This window comes from Cupressus sempervirens, chromosome 10 (genome assembly GCF_028749045.1).
Source record: "Cupressus sempervirens isolate cs-2001-9-10 chromosome 10, ASM2874904v1, whole genome shotgun sequence".
Lineage (NCBI taxonomy): Eukaryota > Viridiplantae > Streptophyta > Pinopsida > Cupressales > Cupressaceae > Cupressus > Cupressus sempervirens.
The window spans coordinates 318,050,527-318,070,475 of NC_143127.1; positions in this window are offsets into that span (position 1 = coordinate 318,050,527).

Consider the following 19,949-nt stretch of genomic DNA (forward strand, 5'->3'; position numbering starts at 1 on the left):
CACAACACCAAGAGACACATCCCCTACTTACTCAATCAAAAAAGCAGCCCCGCCCCCCCACCAAATGAAAGATTTTGGCACTTCATACTTAGTGCAATTACAATAGCCACTTGCCAATAGAGGCCTTAGTGGTCTTTTGATTTGCTATTTACAACCTCCTTTTGGAGTCCAAATCTGAAATTGAGCAATGTACAATAATTTTGAAGCAATGCAATGCAAAGAAAGGACCTAATTCTGAAAGTGTTTTTTTTTTCCACACAAGCCTATAATCAGATTGTAGATTTGGAAAGTAGATGAAAAATTAGGCACTTTAAAAAAAAATAGAACTTGATTGGGAGTCTAGATGAGCCCGTACGAAGCAATTGAATTTGAAAAATGTAGGAGTGGATAGATACAGTCACCAAAAACTAAATTTTCTAACAAATCCATGCACCAAAACCAGAAAAGAACAACACCACTAAAAATTTTAGGAATTCTAGCCAATTTTTTTTTTTTTAAATTGCACTTGATTTGGAGCCCAAATGATTAAGATATGGCCTACCAAAGTTGGACTGTCAAATCAAAACTAAATCTAAAGAGGGGTTCAGGTAGCTAACTTCAAGGATAAATTTGACATCCAAACCACTATCGTAGTAGTTCAAATTTTTTAGTGGATGATGGCCATATGGCCATCAATTTTAACATAGGGATTTGATGATGTCAACAAAAAAATGCCCTTCCTAGGTGATGTGGTAGTGATGTCATGATAACATCAGCAACTATATGACTAGTAAAAAACTATACAGTATGAGCTTACATGGCATCTATGCTTGTAGTATATGGTTAGGTTGAAATGTCTAGATATGTGGCATGGTGAGCTGACTATACAATTGTTGACATGTCTGACACATGGATGGGGGCAGAGGGTGCAGCTATATCTGACGTGGCCTACAGTGATTAGGCCACATGTTGTAGCATTGACAAGGCTGAAAAAATCAATACATGGTGTCTAAGTCATAGTGGGCACTACATGTCTATGTGATAGGACAGGTTGGTGTTGGAGTCTCACTTTCATTGATAGGAAGGAGTGTGCATGACCAAGAGTGTGAACAACACAGTCACTAGTGGTGGTTGGGAGTCAAAAGTTTGACAATGGGATTATGAATTGAATCCCAAATTCATGTAGATTCCAACCTATTTACAATTTAAAAAGCACAATGTCATACTAGTTGAAATTAAGTGAAGCCACTAGTGTTGGTAAGGTTGTACTCTGTCAGTTGCTTAGTTCACCGAAAATATGAGAGATGTTGTTGGACTTGTGGTAAAAGGCTAGATTTGGAATGTAAAGTTTCTGAAAAATGTAAAAGGAATATGCCAAAATCAAATAAAATATTCCAAGTGCTGTGAAAAAATATTCCATGTGGGTGATAGGATTTCACCACACAGTTCCTGCAAAAAAAAAAAATTATGCAGGCTTGATTGCCTAAAAAAATTTCAAACAAATTGCTCCTAAAATAACAGAGATAAAATTAACATATCTAAAAATAAATTAAGCAGATATGAAAATGATCATACCATCCTTGCAAATTGAGCCTTCAGGTGTCGGTTTGCAAACAACTTTTGCCTCAAAATTGACTATGGCCCAATATAGGTGAATTTATAGTCAATTTTCACTACATCGATATTCCAAACACAATGGTGAGGTCCACTTTGGCTCTAGATGCTCCCAATAACTATGGATACTCTGGATCTAAATCAAGGTTTCCTTAGAGAGATGAAGCAAGATTGATCTCTAGTGGCTATGAAATGATGCCTCTATGGCTTTGATATGATGTACGAATTTGCCTTAGAGAAAAATTCACCCAAGACCAAGAAGCACAATAACTAGCACAAAACAAACCAATAGAGTATGATCAAAATAACAATATGATATTCAATTCATTGTATAGTACACTAGAGGTTTTTTTTATATAAAGGCCTCGATGATGCATCTAGAATGTCTAGGAATTAGCAATCTAATAAGCCTCACAACTAAGAACATGTCCACTAGAAATGGGTTATCCTCCATTAAGCACATGAGTTAGTGTGATGATGAGAGTACAAGCCTACAAAGGTGTGTCACATAAAATGATGTTGTAGACACCATGTACTTAATTAAGAGTGCAAACAACTATGTTGTCAACATGACAACTTAATTGATTATGAAAACTCTAGTGTTGTAGATAGCATGTTCTAAAATAGAGTTGCTTACTCCTATGTTGTCAACATGACAACTCATATGAGTAAGAAAACTCCTAGGTGTCTAACCTAGGATATAATAAAATAAATCATTTATCATAAGTAAACTTAAGTAAAGTGTAAATAATAATTATTTACACTAACAAATTTTAGGAGGTGAAACTAGATCCTAAAACGAGCATTATAAAATGACATTGTTATTATTTTACTCATGAACAAAATTGAGAAATACAAAGTATGGTATGCTTGGTTGATATATACACTTGAAACTCTATCCATAAGTAGTTGTGTTGTTTGTCCATCATTAGAAAAATTGGCATTGTCACCACCCCATGAAATTGCATAGTTTTCATTGAAGGAAGAAGATTCTCCCTTTGAGAAGAAATGCATAAATAGAAGGAGGAATGAGCTGATATAGTCTGCCATTATTCCTATTCTTAAACTCAAATATGTCAGGCAATTCTTAATTTCCTTCTATTACTAGATATATGATGAACAACATATTTTGTCTAAGTAACCAAATTCTTCTCTCGCTCATTTAAACATATTTAAGACACCAAATTATTGACAAAGTTTTTATAAATAATTGGAGATGAAATATATACAATGGCTCATAATCTTCTACATATTTGAATCTATTCCATGTTTGATATCATCCACATGAAATGAACACCTACAACATATATGATGTTTATTCAAGTACATAAAATATATTCTTTTGGTGGTTGTCAGTCATTTTCTTGAGTATGGGCTCTGGAAAAATATAATGGAGAATATAGTAGCAAGAAGGATCATGAAATTGTCTTGCTAGCTCTAAATTGTACTAGACTTTCCCATTATTTTTAAATTTATATAACTTGTTGAAATGTGTATAAAAAATTGAAAGGTACCATCCCACTAATAATTTGTAGAACTCAAGTCTAACCTCATTTTTAAAAGCTAGAAATAGGTAAAGAAATTAAAATTAAATGTCAAAGGAACAAAAAGTTTTATGTATAGAATTCAAATGTCTTAAAATATAATTTGAAAAGAACGAAAACTTTGATATTCTATATATATAAATAAGTGATATCATCATGGGAATACAGAGAGGTATGTTTAGGTATGATCATATTTTAATTATTATATTATATTATGTTATCCTACTTTTATTATTTATAATATGAAATGAAGAGTTATCTTATAGTTTCTTATGATATATACAATTAGAAGAAATTTATATAGTTTTGTGATAAGATTGATGATATTTATATTTCTTGATTCATAATTCAACTAGTAATGAAATTGGGTATGATTGGAAGAACAATTATTTCTTGTGCATAAAATTTAGTTTTAAGAAATCTATAACAAACAAATTTGGAATTATAAAGAAATGTCTCACAGGAGACATTATACAAAATGTTTGTGTTTAAATTCATGATGAATAGGAAATGTGCATAGGGTGAGGAGTAAATCGATTGTGTTGGGGCATAGGGATCCCAATATGGATTTTAATGATTTCAGGGAGCCCCAAGCTAAGTCTGTCTAAACTTGAGCATCAATAAACCTTCCATCCATAATGAAACTAAACATGTACATAGTGGGTAGGGAGTGTGCACAAGGGGAGGAGTAAATCGGTCACGTTGGGGCAAGAGAATCCCAATATGTATTAAAGATCTAAGGGAGCCCTAAGCTCAACATGTCCAACCTTGAGGAGTATTAAATCTACAATCCACATCAAAATTAAGCATGTTCCTAGTAGGTAGGGAGGGTGCACAGTGGGAGGAGTAAATTTATCGCATTGGGGTGAGAAAATCCCAATATGGATTAAAAATTTGAGGGAGCCCCAAGCTGAGCATGTGCAACCTTGAGCAACAATAAATCTACCTTCCACTATGGAATGATACACCCTATTATAGTACTAGCTATAGAAAGATTGTTTAAAATATGCATCATCAAGAACTTTGATCTCTACAAGGAGAAAGGAGCATGACATTCTCTATCAAAGTGGTAAAACATTTCCTTACCTTTTTCTTACCTCAAATTGTAAGCAAGATTATAGCATGTATATTATGTGTCTACATCATGTCTCCATGCATTAATATGTCTGCTTCATGTCTTCATGTTTTTATTTTTCTACCTTATGTTTGCATCACGAATTCATGCATTAATGTGTCTACTTTGTTTCTTCATTTATATGTTCATGTACATGCTATTATATACTAACATGTTTACCTTTCAAGGGTCTAACACATATAAAGGAAAGAGAATGAATCCAAACTATGAATTAATGAGGATCAAATCAATTGCTTGAAGACAAGCAAATTTGAGGGACAAGGATTGCGATAGCCACTAAAATAATATTTAATAATTATTAAGATAAAAAAAAGTAATATATATATAATAATTATAAATAACTAATAATACCTTTATTTTAAGTAAAGATAGATAAATAAATAAATAAATACTATTGTAATATATAATGATTAAAGTTATAAATAAGCGAAATGATATAACTAAATAATGTTTGTATTTAATAGATGTTATTGTAATATTTAATCTACCTCATAAACTTAATATTGTTAAATAAACTAAATACTATAATCTAATAGTATTAAATCTTAAAATTTAATAATATCATTTCTTAATATTAATAATATATTATTTAAGTTAGGAGTTACTATATTCTATTTAGTATGAAATAGTTGAAATGATATTAATAATATACAAATTAATTGATATTAAGAATATTATATTGATAATAATGTATTAATATTTATAATTAATTGAAAAGACATGTCTCTTCTCATCATATCATATATAAGAGAAGTATTAAACTCGGGAAGAGGGGGAGAAAGAAGATTTTAGGGAGCCTAGAATATAAATTAAAGGAAAATAAGAAATGTCTAGAAAAGTGGTCATTACAATTTGTTCTATAATAATTGAAGAACAGAACACTAATATTTTGTTGTCAAGTACACATTGTAATTACATCCACTAGTTCCCTTGCTCACACTAGAAGAATCTATGTAAGCTTGTATCAATGAAAAGAATTGATTATGATTGCTAGATGATAAGGAAAACAAGGCTTCCACTCAATTCTTGGGCTATAGGAAGAGATACAAGAACATGAAATGAGAAGTTGTCCTTAGGTTTTCATGGGCATTGTCATTGTTGAATAGGACCTTTTTCACTACATTTATTGGAGAAGTGAAGATGATATAGATATGAATGGATTTTTCAAAAAAGGAATTACAATTTATATAACATCTATTTTTTATTCCATCTTGGAGCTTAAATTTAAATGGATCTTATTCCAACACCTCAAAAAATAGTTATTTTAAGTTAAACCTTTTCCTAACATATAAGTAAAACTCGGACTTCATAAATATTTGTATCTCATACTGATGAGATGGATAAGAACTAATATTGTAATGTATTGCAATTTATTATGCATCAAATTGGTATTGAATTGCTGCTCTGTAACTTTGTCACCCTGCAACTTTGTCGCCTCTGACCTTCTTTTGGCCTCCATGCCCTCTTAGTCTTGGGAGGGATGGGTCCCCCCTCCACCTCTCCCCCTCCCCCCCACTAGAACCAGCCCATGTTTGCCCAAATGTTGATCTAGTTGTGAAGTCCTTGAATGATCACATCGTTCTTTAGGAGAATGCTTCTCTTCTAATGGAACCCAATGTTGTTCTTGAGGATTGTGCTTGTTTGGGCTCCAACCCCTTGGGTGGTCTTATGATAATGATGGCCCCAAAGTCAAACTGGTTGGGGGTTATTGTTGGATCCAAGATTCTTGTAGATTTTAGGGCTAAACCCGCATTCTCTTTAGGACCCACAAGACCCCTGATCTCCCTACCTTATTATGTACTGGACTCATTTTCCTTGGGTTCACCCTATGCCTCGTAGGAAAGTTTGTCTCTTTTTGACCCATGATGGATATGGTTAGAAAATGGTGCTTGAAAAAATGAAAACTTATGGGCTCTATTTCCATCTCTACAGCGACTGGGGCCCTCTGCTTGTTTAGTTTCATTGCTAAAAAGGATAGGGATGTGATCATGGCTAAGTCTTCAAACTTTGGTAAACATCACTTGATTCTGGTGAAATAGAAACTAGGTTTTAACCTAGAGGGTGACCTTTATAGATTTGTCCCAATCTAGATCTGCTTACCTGGTCTCCCCTTGAAATTTTGGGATGAGTGTGGTTTGAGATGGATTAGCAACTCCTTTGGGTAGTTCATAAAAATTGATTCAATGACTAGCTCATAGATTAAAATAGGTTTTGCTAGGATCTATGTGAATGTACGAATGAAAAAACCCCTACCAACCACAATGGACCTAAATTGTAAATGGGGAACCTAGTCACAACCATTTGTGTATGAGAATGCTACTCCTTCCTACCAAAAATGCAATAGCTTTGGCCATCATTTTGTGAAATGCCCAATGAGTGAGAAACTTAAGAGCAAGGTCTCATCCCCAAGTCTGGAGGTGGTTGAAAGCTAAAAAATAGCAAAAAGGATTTTTGTACCCAAAACCTAGGGAAACATAGAACTAGGTGGTTCCATCAAAACTAGAGTGAGAGAGCCTCAATTGAATGGACCCCCTTGCATGTGTGAGAGCACAAGAACCCTAGTGAAAGAGATGGTTGTTTTGCAAGGGGAGGAGATAAATTTTATTGCTCATGAAGGGGGGAGATTGTGGACATGCAAAACCTAAAGAAGCTGCATCTGGATGAGGATTTGCTGGACAAAGAAATGGTTGCTGACAGGTATGGGAACTACTACACCCCACCCCTCAATGTTGGGGCTGGCCCACCACTTGCTAATGGAATGCTTGTGGTTTCCCTTCTTGGTATTGTAGAATTCTTTTCACCTACTTCTAAGGGCCCAAGCCTTGATTTCTTAAGAAATGAAGTAGAATGGATTGTCCCAAAGAGAAATATTAGAGGGGGGAATAGGGTAGGCATTGGATCAATTGTGAGGATAGGGAGAACTATGACTAGGAACATCTGTCAAAAGGAGGAAAAAAAAGGATATTGCATAGGGGAAATAAAAAACTCTAAAAGAAACCTAGAACCATAAAGATGAAGATCATATTCTAGAATATGAGAGGGCTAAATAGCTCCATGAAGTAGTATGAAATCAAACAGAAGACCATTGAACTTAACATTGATATGATTTTTTTGCAGGAAGTGAAAATGGCAATGCAAGTCTCTATGAGAGTGGCTAATTTTATGTGGCCAAGCACTAAATATACCTATAATGATGCCAATGGAGCTTCTGGTGGCATTTCTATGATGTGGAATCTTGACCGGGCTAGGGGCATGGATATTTCTATTAGCACTCATTTTGTTTCCACAAATTTCACCACCCAATCTGGCAATTGAACTAATTTTTAATTTCTATGCCCGTAAAACTCATAATGGTAGGCTTGGTATTTGGAAATAGGCTACCAATGTGGTTGATTCCATGAGACAAGGAAATTTTTTATGTATGGGAGATTTTAACACCATATTGTACCCTTTAGGGAAATTGTGGGGACTGGAAGATTTTTCATAGAGCATTCAAGACTTGGAGGATTTTTTAATAAGAAATGATTTGATCAATATTGATATCCATGGTTCAACTTTTACATGGTCTAATAATAGATTGGGGAAAAACTTGATTCAAGTTGGGCTAGACATGGCTCTAATCTACTCTAGATGGGACATTCTCCAACATAACTCCCTTAAGGTGTATCCAAGGACCATCTCAGATCATTCAATGTTGCTTCTCTCCTACACACAAAAGGATACTAGATAGAGGCCTTTTATGTATGAGATCATGTGGCAATCACATAATTAATTAAAAGACTACATTACACAATGGTGGAAGGATCTAGTGGAAGGAGCAAACATGTTCCATAGTGCCAGGAAATTGGACAAAATTAGAAAGGAGGTGGAATCTTGGAGAAAATCCTTGTTTGGGATTTTAACCAAGGAAAATAAGGCTAGTGAAAAAGATAGAATCTCTCCAAATGCAACTTACACATAGAAATGCATAGATTGACCAGTAGCAGGAGGAGAGGCAGTATAGAGATGAATGGAAAACCCTCCTAAATAGGGAGGAAGTCTACTAGAAACAAAGATCTAGGGTCTAATGATTGAAGGAGGGAGACAAAAACATAATATTTTTCCATATATCAGCCTTGAGAAGAAACAAGAGAAACACTATCAACAATTTACAAGATGATAATGACCACAAGGTCGCTGAAATGGAATAGATAGAGGATAAAGTCAATTCCTATTTCTAGGAAATATACAACCCCTATGGCCCAAGTTAATAGTAACATTTAAAGTGATATCCTAAATTTGTTTCAACCAATGATTAATGATCAGATGAATGAGAAGATGATGTGCAAAGTCAAAGAAGAGGAAATCAAAATGACTATCTTCAGTATGGATCAATATAAAGCCCTTGGTCCTGATGGGTTTATGCCTGCTTTCTTCCAGGAATTCTGGGACATTGTCAAGTATGATGTTAGCTATGTTGCTTGTGACATTTTTAGGATTAGAAGGCTACTAAAGGAACTTAACTAGACCTTCATTATTCTCATTCCTAAGATAGATGTCCCTTAGAGACTGGAAGACTTCAAACCTATCAACCTTTATATCACTATTTATGAGGTTCTTGCTAAGGTTATGGTAAATCACATCAAGACTCTTCTGGAAAAAATCATTAGCCCCTTTAATAATGGCTTTATGCTTGGGAGACAAATTCTAGTTGCAATTATAACCACCCATGAGGTAATAGTTATGGCACTTAAACTAGACATTTCCAAAGCTTATGATAAGGATAGGTGTGATTTCCTCTTTGCTATTCTCACCAAACTTTTCTTTAATGAGAAGGTTAATAGAATTATAATAAATGATTTTACCATTGTTACTTTCTTGATGATAATTAATGGAGCCCCTAGAAATTTATTTTCTTCCTCCCAAGGCCTTCTCCAAGGTGGCCCCTTATCTCCCTACCTTTTTATTATTGTAGAGGAAGTCATAAGTAGAAATTTAGTTTCTTTGACTAACTCTGATAGAATAGAGAGAATTAAAATTGTCTCCTGGTGCCCCCCACAAATCATACACCATTTTTTGGATGATACTTTCTTATTCAACATCTCCTCCATTAATGAAGCCAAAGAATGGAAAGACACCCTGAATCAATATTTGCTAGTCTCTTGTCAATGCATAAATTACTAGAAAAGAAAAAGTCTTTTTCTTTAACACCATTACCGATTTGAGGGAAAAAGTGATAGGTAATGTTGGATTCCAAGAGGCATCCCTCCCTAATACTTATCTTGGTCTACCACTTATAATAAAGGAAGTCTCTAATCAGTTCTGGAATGGTCTAGTTGAACACTTCCAAAAAAGGCTGGCAGGCTGGAAGGGGAAAATCTTGAATAATGCTAGGAAACTCCACCTTCTCTGCACCTCCCTATAGAGCATCCTGTAATAAACCCAATTTCTACCCTTTCTCTTTTTAATTAAAATCTTTGGATGTTGATACTCCAATTCAAATATTGCTTTTTCTTTTCTCGATAATGATGTTCCATGCCTATGAGACATTTGGAGACCATGTATAAATAGGTCATCAAGACCTCTAAAAAGTCACACCCTATAGACAAATTTGATTATATTATTATTCATTAGGGCATGTTTAGTTGGTTAGAAAAATATTTAGTATTGATTAGTGATTATTTATAAATATATATATATTTTTTTTTTGGCGAGATGACTGCGTACAAATACCTTGCCTCTGCTAGGGCCCTTGTGCCCTAGCCCCTGCAACACTTTTGCCTACATGTGGGTGGATCAACTATCATTTCTTCACTAGTCTACCTTTTTTGGCCGGCACTGGTGGATAGGGTGGTTGGGTTTCTCCAGCCCATGGTAGATTTTGGCATTTTAAAAAACTTTGTTGCTATTCATTTTCGGTGGGGGCTATGGTGGGTCAAGTCAGTGGGGCCTATGCCCCATTCCCTCTTCCCTTTTGTTGAGTCCTAGTTTGGTTATGAATCGAGGATTGAGGTATGCCCTCCTGCCAACTTCCTATTTGAGATGCGGTGATGGGGGAGCCTTTGTCTTTATTGCATGTCAATATCAAGGATTTGAATGGTAAGCCTCAAATGGGGGATGGCATATCCTCTTTGAAGGAGGCATTTTGGTTAAAGAAAGTCAATGGATGTCTACGGAGAGCCAAGGATCGACCAATTTGGATTATAAAACTTGAGAAAGTCTCAGAAGATGCTGAATACTAGAGAAATCATGCCCTTATTTGTAAGTTTTTGGTCTTCACCTTTCCTTACCTGTAATGGAATCTACGCTCATTGGATGTGGAACCTAGAAGGAGATATGGAGATTTTGTTAGCAGCCAATAACTACTTTATGGTCCTCTTTTCAAGCATGACAGACAGGAATAAGGCATTTGAAGGAGGCCCTTACTTCTTTAATCAGGTGGGGCTTTTCATCAAGCCCTAGCATATGGGCTTTAACTCTGCTGAGGAAATCCCCTCACAAGTTTTGGTGTGGGTTCGTTTATCGAGGCTACCTTTGGAATTTTGGAGAGAAGATACTTTGCACTCAATTTTTTTTACTTCTTGGGAAACCTATGGGCTCAGCTACATAGATGTAGGATTATAAGGTAATTTCTTTTGCCTGTATTTGTGTAGAAGTTGATTTAAACAATCTATTGTTAGATTCTATGGAAATTGCATGGGATCATGTTCTTGGATCCAACAACTGGATTATGAGACCCTGTCATTTAGATGTAGAATCTGCTATGAATATGGACATTTATATCATAATTTTCCTAGGAACAAATCCCCCACCTTAGCTGCTCATGGACCCCCTAGGGAGGAAAAGGGGAAGTCTACTTCATCTAAGGGACCTGTTGATAGTGAGGGATTTACTCAATTAAGTCTCATAACAAAGGTAAAGGAAAGAAGAGAACCTGGAGAGACAGGCAAATTGATGACACCTTTAACAAATTTGAGGCTCTTGGAGATTTGGCCCAAGAGGAATGTACCCTAGTTGAGCTTCTTACTAAGGTCAATGGGTAGCAAGAAATTCTATTTGGGGATATACAGAGTGAGGATCAAATTTTATCTAAAGGGGAACAACAAGCTAGGTAGCTGGACATTGACTTGCCTCCTCTAGAGCAAGATATTGGAGATATTGGTGAATCACAGGGATTGATGGGTTCTATCCCTAGTAAGCCTAAGGGGACACTTGATTCTATGAAAGGTAATAAGGCTACTTTTTTATTAGGCATACAACAAAAATCCTTTAAAAAGGGGTCTTTGGATAAACTGACAAAGAGTGGTAGGAAGACTGATCAAGAGAAGGTGAAGATAATGGGTGAAAATTTGGTTGAGTTTGGGTCCGTGAAACCCATTGATTCTCATTTCTCTCACCCCCATAAATTATTGTATTGTCCTAGAATGTAAGGGGGTTGAACACCATTCCCAGAAAAAAGGTTGTTCATAGATTAATTGAATCCCAGTATCCGGATGTGATCTTTATTCAAGAAACTAAGCTTTCAATGGAAGGATTGGCTAACTGTGCCTCGTGGATTTGGCCTCAAGGGTCTTGGTAGGGGGTTGCTACCTTGAATAGTTCGGGAGGGGTAGCTTGCTTCTAGGACCCTAGAAAACTTTCCCCCTTATGGTGGATCTCGAATCGGTTCTCCATCTCTTTGGTTGCTTCTAGCTTTGAAACTAGAGAAAGGTGTCTCTTATCTAATATATATGTTCCTACTGATTTTTTAGGTAAATCACATTTATGGGCTCATATTGGATTCATTTGATCCCTAGACCCTTTTCTCCCATGGATTATTGCTAGGGACTTTAATGTTGTTACTAGTTTGGAGGAAAAATTGGGTGGGCTAGCCAGGCTCAACCCATCTTCAAAAATGCTCAGAGATATGATTGGCTCTTTGAATCTCATTGATGTGAAGAAATCCAATGGTGTCTTTACATGGAATAATTAAATATGTGGAGAGGCTATCTTAGAAAGGCTTGACATATTTTTGGTTTCCTACTATTGGATGAACAACAGGTGGATTACCAATTCTGAAATTCTGGATTGCAGGGGCTATGACCACTGGCCAATTAAGCTCTCCATCACCTCATAGAGTGTCACCAAATGACCCCCCTTCAAATTTTAGTTAATGTGGCTCAAAGACCTATCTTTTCCTAACCTTCTGGTGGATTGGTGGTATGAGGGGAAGCCTACCCAAGGAACGATTATGTACACTTTCAGTAAGAGGCTCCAACATGTGAAGTACAGGCTAAAGAGATGGAATAAAAATAATTTTGGGAATTTCCATACTCAAAAGGTAGCTTCTTAGACGAAGTTGGATATTATTACTCATCAGATTAGAGATCAGGGGATGACATCTGATTTAAGTAAAGTTGAGATATTGGCTCTAAAGGAATTGGAGGAATGGGAGCTTTGGGAGGAGATTTTATGGAAGCAAAAATCCCATGTTGATTGGTTATAGGAAGGGGATAGGAACACTACATTCTTCTACAACTTGGTGAAGGCTCGAAGATAGGGTAATTCTATCTCCTTTCTTGTCTCATCTGATGGAGACTAGATCTCATCCTATGGAGAAATCTCTAGGGAAGTTGTCAGTTACTTTTCTAATCTTTTTACTAGGGAAGCCCTTCCTATTGGGATTGAGGAGCATGCCATTTTAGATTGTATTCCCCACTTGGTTTTTGCTGAGATGAATGAGGACTTCTTAAGCCCTTCCCTCTTAACAAAGTTGGAGAAAGTTGTTTTTAATATGAAAAAAGGCAAGGCCCTTGGTCCAGATGGCTTTCTGATTGAATTTTTCCAAGAGTTCTAGGAAATAATAAAGTTTGATCTCCTTGAAGTGGTTCAAGAATCTCATACAAATAAATAGATGCTGAAGTCTTTGAATTCTACTTTCTTGGCTCTTATTCCTAAGAAGGAAGAGGCTAATAGGTTGGACCAATTCAAGCCTACATCATTATGTAATGTTGTCTATAAGATTATTACCAAACTTGTTACTGAGAGACTTAAACCACTCCTTGGTTCTTTGATCTCTGCTGAACAGGGTGGTTTTGTTGAAGGTAGACAAATTTTGGATGGGGTTGTGATAGCAATGGAGGTGATCCACTCTATGTCGACATCCAAGGAGAAAGCTATGTTTATTAAACTTGACATGGCTAAAGCTTATGATTGGGTGAGTTGGGAGTTCTTAAAGAAAATTATTTTGGCTTTTGGTTTTGATGAGGAATGGGTGAATTGGATTCTAAGTTGTGTGACCTCTCCCTCCTTCTTAGTTCTCATTAATGGGGAGCCATTTTATTTGTTTGGGGCTTCTCAGGGACTTTGGCAGGGGGATCCTTTATCTCCCTATTTATTCATCATCATGGAGGAGGGTCTTGGCAGATTCTTAAAATCTCAGGTGAGGCAAGGTCTTATCCAAGGTTGGAGTTGGAATATTAATCTTCCCTCTTACTCCCATCTACAATTCGTGGATGACATTGGGTTAATGGGCATGGCTAGAATCAGTGAGGCTATGAGTTTCAAGCAGGCTTTGGATACCTATTTGAAAGATTTAGGGCAGTGTATTAATGATGATAAGTAATCTATTTATTTTTTTAACACTCCTCATCTTATTCAAAATAGGATTGCAAGGATTTTTAGATTTCAAATTGGATCTCTTCCTTTGATGTACCTTGGGGTTCCTTTACTCTTGGGTTCTTAGCAAAGAGATTATTGGCAGGGGATTTTGGACAAATTTTGAAGGTTAGTCATTGGACTTACAGATGGTTACCTTCAGCTAGGAGAGTGGTTCTCCTTAAGACTGTGGTGTAATATCTCCCAATTTATAGATGTTGTGTTCAGGTTCCCCCTTCTAGATTTCTGAGGGATTTTGATGCTTTATCTAGGCAATTACTTTGGTCTGGCAACCTTCTTTCCTCAAAATAGAGCCTCGTTAAGTGGGATTCTGTGTGTAGGTTGAAGCATTGCAGGGGCCTTGGATTTAGGTTAATGGCTCTTGTTTTCATAGCTTTGGCTACCAAGTTGTATTGGAGATGGTGTAAATGTTAGGATCAAGATTGGGCCAAGATTCTTGTCCACAAGTATTTTTCGGGTGCTGATTATCTTGAGATTCTAAGACTTACTCTGGCAGGTAAAGGTTCTTATATTTGGGACACTCTTAAGAAGCGCACCCAAATTATCAAGGAGGGCCTTTTCTAGATTTGTAATAGTGGTTCTGATGCCCTCTTTTGGTAGGACTCTTGGGATAGCCATCCTCCCATTCTTTCTAGCTTTTCGTAGCTTCAGACTCTTTGCCACATTTTTACTATTGTTGGATGGGTTACTGTGGAGCACTTTAAGACGGTCAAGCATTTGGTCCAGGTGAAGGTGACTTTCTGGAAGGACCCTTAGGAGTGGCCAATGGGTGGCTCTAAGGAGGACCACACTATTCTTACTAAAACTTTGGATAGTAGGCTTTGCAGCTCTATCTGTGAGTAGAATATCTTAGCCTAGAGTCTTAGCCCAAAAGGCAAGTTTACTATGGCTCAAGGTTATGCTATGCTTGATAGGAACCTGCATGGTCCAAATGAGGTTAACTAGTGGAAGAAGGTTTGGTTTAACCTCTCTTGGCTGAAATGTAATTTTTTCTTATGGTTGCTGGCTCAGAACAAATGCCTCACTTGGGAGAATATTCGCAAACTTGGTTTTTAAGGACCTTCTATCTATTTCCTCTGTTTGAAGAATGAGGAATGTACTTCACACTTGTTTTTTTTTTTCCCTTATTCGAGAGAGATATGGAAGAGATGGTGGGAAGTTTGGCATCAGGGTTGTGCTCATACATCCTCTTTAATTTATTTTTGGGAGAGTTTGGGCAGACCTCCTACAAAGGCTTCCTTTTTGTGGGTTGCTTGGATGGTTAAGCTGTCTCTCATTCTATGGAACCTTTGGCTAGAGAGGAACCATAGAATTTTATGTGATTCCAAGTTAGAAAGTTTGCATCTATGGAGAATTATTCTTAGTAGGCTTCAGGAGACCATCTTTGCAAAGTGTGATATGTCTGAAAGTATTGATCCTGGTGATGTTGTTACTATGCGAAATTTGAATTTGGGAGAAAGCAGGCGTGGCAACACCCTTGGTAAAGACCTTGCCATGGTAAGCAAAAGGTTTTTCGGGATGGGAGGTGGACTCCCCCCTTGGCTGGGACTTGAAGATTAATATAGATGGTTCATCTCATGGGAATCCTAGCCATGCTGCTATTGGGGGCATAGGTAGAGATAATGTGGTGGTATGGTTTTTCTCTTCTCTACCTATAAAGGTCAATATTCTAATAACCTGATGGAGGCCCTTGCTATTAAGACTATAGTTGAGAGGGGTTGTTCTTTAGGCTGGAAGAAGATCATTTGTAAGTCTAATTCTCATATTGTTGTGGACATATTGAATAGTCAAAGCTTGGAGAATGTTAGTTGGCAATTAGCTACTTTGGTCAGATAGATTTTAAGTCTTTGTTATTCCTTAGACTTTATCTTCTTTTGCCATATTCCTAGAGAATGAAACAAAGTGGCTGATTATTTGGCGAAATGAGCTTCAGAGAATGGGGGTGGTTGAGATATTAGTGGAAGGGAGGAGTTACCTGATGAGTTTAGTGGGATTGTTGGGCAACTGATATTGGGTGACTGGAATATGCAGTATTTTTGTGGACCGTGTGCCTTTGCTTTGTACTTTGATTTTAGTTGAATAAATTTTTATCCCTTCTTTTTTCAAAAAAAATATTTAAAAATAATAAAATTTTATAAATATATTGTAATATTAGTAAGAATAATTGTTAATTATATATTGATATATACATTGATAACAATGATATATAATCAACATTTTGTATTGATAACATGTATTATTTTAATCTAATATTAGAATAGATATATTTATTAAACAATAATAATAAATATATTAATTAGTATTACACTTAATTATTTCACTTATATATGCATTCATTATCCTTTTATCAATTATTTTGGGCTCATGATAAATCCATTCATATATTATTAATTATATTAATAAGGTAATTATGTATTTTATTTATTATATATTATTTTTAATGATTATATATTATATCATTATATTAACTATATAAATTATTTTTAATATTAATAAGACTATTATAATATTATATTATATTAATTTTAAATAATATTATGTAATCTTATATTATGATGAATTATAACTATATCATTATTAAGCATACCATAAGATTATATTAAATAATGATATATTATTATACATATTTTAGATATATCCAATATATATATATATATATATATATATATATATCATATATTGAATATTATTTATTTTATTTATTATAAATAATATTTGTATTTTAAAATAGCTAATATTATTATTATTATTTTAATAATATGATATTTGTAATTAATCTCTATTTCCTATTAAAACCCATTCTAAAATTGGGGACATCACACATCCTGGTGTATTTCCTCTCCATTTTCAAAATTTTGTGAATGTTCAGAGATATTATTGACAAAATCTAGTGGAACTTCTTGTGGTCTTGCACTGAAGAGAAGTCAAGAATGAATTTGGTTAGCTAGGAGAAAGTATGTTGATCGAAAGCTCTTGGAGGTCTAAATTTAAGAGGAATAGAACACTTGAGTAAGGCCCTTTTGACAAAAATCAATTCAAATTTGGCGAGCTCCTAGGGCAACTGGTGTAACATTATGAAGGCTAAATATCTCAAAGGATTGTCTCCCCACCAAGTCCCTTGGGCACATGTTCCCCCACAAGGATCCAAGATCTAGAACAATATGGTTAAAACTAGAATGATCCTAAAAAAGGGGTGTCTTTAGATTATGGGGAATGGTAATTCCATTGACTTCTAGGAGGATCAATGGATTCATGCTAACTCAGTCATGCATGGGTAAGAGTACAAAGTTGTGTTACCTTTTAGAATGACAGAATTTGAGTATTTCTATCCAAAAATCATTTTTTCTCAAACATATGATCTAGATAAATTAATTCTAGCTAAGTTATATATGGTCTCACACTTTTCCAATTGGAAATGTCTATTAAATACATGTTTTATACTAGTTTGTATCCAAGTACTAAAGAAATAAAATTATTTTAGAAAAATGGCATTTCAATAACTCTTACTATTTTTTATGATTTTTTTTAGTAAAATATAAACACAATTTTATAGATCTCAAAGTCAAGAATATTTTCATATAGAGTTTAAAGTGTTTTAATTACATATAGTATATTGTAATTAAAAAATTCTACGAGGATGTATTATAACACTCGAAATAATGTCAATTTTGAGAAATGTAAAAAAATATTAAATCATATCAAAAAAAATTTAAAATTATATGATGTTCTAGAGGAGAGAATACTCTTTTAGGATGTATAAATTTTCTTATTGTTAGAATAGATTTGTTTTGAAAAATTTGGTGGGAGATGAAAAGTATTGATTTGAGGTGAATTAAAATTTGAATAACTATAAAAGAGAAAATATAGGTCTAAAGTCAATTTTTATTTTTGATTGTTCTAGATATATGTGTTATCTATAACATAGTCTGAGTTCAAATGAAAATAAGTTTATTTCCATATAGTTTTGTGATGGGAACTAAACCCCTTATTTTCAACGCTTTTCAACAGCAACAAAACTTTTCTACAAAAATTATGAAAATATATCATTTCTTATTCCAAATAATTACTAAAACTTCATCACCCCTAATAAAAATGGGTTACTTTCTAGAACCTTGACCTTGTAGAGTTGGGGATTTCCTAGGAGCTATAAAACTTTCTCCATACCTATAACATCCCCCTCAATTCAATTGAGGTCTCCTTGGGAAACTCACACCATTAGGGGAGTTTATAATTAAGTCTTCTTACCTATATTATATGGGGAGGAGGTGGCCCAAGTTTATTGGAGAAGCACCTAGCACCCTTGGATCCTACCAAATATAAACTTATTTTGATGGAAAAATATGTGTGGGTCTATCCTCACTATTGATAACCTGCAATGTAGAGGGTGTCATAGCTAATGACTATATTCTATGTCTCTGAGATATTTAATCTATTCCACACCTACTTATCCACTATCCCTTTGCCATAGTTGTGTGAAGGGAAGTTCTTGCACTTTGGGAGGTCCAATGGTGTATGTAGAGTGAATTGAAGTAATTTATTCATTGGAGCAGTCTAGCTACTCACCTATATCTCAAAAACTTGTGCTTGATTATCACCCCATATGTTACTTGGCATATCTAGAAGGAAAGGAACAATAAGATCATTAGGGAACAAGCCCCTACTAGTTTGTGGGTGGCCCAATAGATTATCAGGATCATAAAAGAATGCAATGGGATACAACATTGGAAGCCGCCACTCCTTGAACCCCTTGGGTGGACTAGGTATGAAATGGGCTTTAGCTTTGAATATTGACCCAATTGTGGCAAAATTTGACAATTCAAAAGTCTTGGCGAGGAAGAAGATGGTCTAGCACCTGTCTCCTCTATCTTTGTTTAAAATAAATTTTGATGGCTTGGCAAAGATGGGTAGCACCATAGTGAGAGGTGTCCTCCGTAACAATATGAGAAATACTATGGTCTCCTATACTAGAAACTACAGAGGAGGATCTAACAATGAAGCTAAAGCTCTAGCACTCCTGTGGGGGTTGAGAATTGTGAGAGATCAGGAAATCAATAAGCTTCCCATTGAGGATTACTCTATGCTTATCATCAAGGCTACTAAGGGAGAGGGTTAGAGCAACTGGTCGATTAAAATCCTAATCGATGAAATTCAAAGGTTGATGAAAGATTTCCATGAGATCCAAGTGGCACACATATATCAGGAAGGAAATGGCGTGGTGGATGAGCTAGCCATATTTAGCCTTGGCATCATGAGATTAGTGAAATGGGAGGACATCAGATTATTGCCATCATTAATGCAAGTGGTGATGGAAAGGGAGTGTACATTCAATAATGCCATATGAATAATCAAAATAGGTGGTAATCTTCCATTTTTCTACATGGGTGTGAGGAAAAAGTGCTTCATAAAGGGCTTGTTTGGAAAGATTTTATGATGATATGCATTAATTTTTTCACTACCATGAGTATTAATTACTGGCGAAAAAGGATGCAAAGGGGACATTTAGTGAGATATAGAGAACAAACTAATAATCAAAATGAAAAGTTGTAGAAATCTCCCACAAATCATAGCTAGCATTCATCATTATAGATGGAAAGAGATTGCTCACACATGTTGCAAAGGGTGGATTTTTGTTTTTTGGGAAACATTAGGGAGTTATGATGAGTATGTAGTGCCTTTTCATTTTTATCATTGAGGCTTTTCATTTTATATTCAGTAACTACAACACCTACAACAAGTCTATGTCATCTGAAGAATTAGTGGTTAAACTGGGAGAAGCCATGGGTCTTAGTGATTGTATTGAATTGGTGGGTGTGGAGGAAGGTATCCATAGTAGTGAAGCAATGATGGTATACTTGTAGGAAGGTGACCTCTTACCACATATGGATGGTATGGGGAAGCACATCAAAATTTTCTCGATGGAATTCTTCTAGACTTGGAAGGGTAGAAAGGTGACTATCAATGGTATGGGATTTTACATCTCTGAGGAAACCATAGTGAGGGTCAGAGAATTTACTATAGAAGGAATGAAATGGAAGAGATGG